Here is a 301-nt window from a genome sequence, read left to right on the forward strand (position 1 = left end):
CCCAAAAACTAGGTAGTCATCTCGACCCACTTATCAGAAGGAAGATTTCCCTGACTCTGCATCACCTTAAAGGTCTTCTCCACATGATTCAACCATTTTTCTGACCCCCATGACCTTCATTTCCCATGAAGTGAGTCAACTTTAGATTATGAACTGTCTCTATAAGTGTCCTCTGAGGAGTACAGAATGTTGTCTAAATGGCAGAAACTATAGCTTCCCCTAATTGAGCAATATCAAGGAAACTAGATTCAGCTAGTTGACGGGGCTCTCTACGAGACGGCATAGTTCTGACATAAGACGT

This window comes from Malus sylvestris, chromosome 6 (assembly GCF_916048215.2).
Source record: "Malus sylvestris chromosome 6, drMalSylv7.2, whole genome shotgun sequence".
Classification (NCBI taxonomy): Eukaryota; Viridiplantae; Streptophyta; class Magnoliopsida; order Rosales; family Rosaceae; genus Malus; species Malus sylvestris.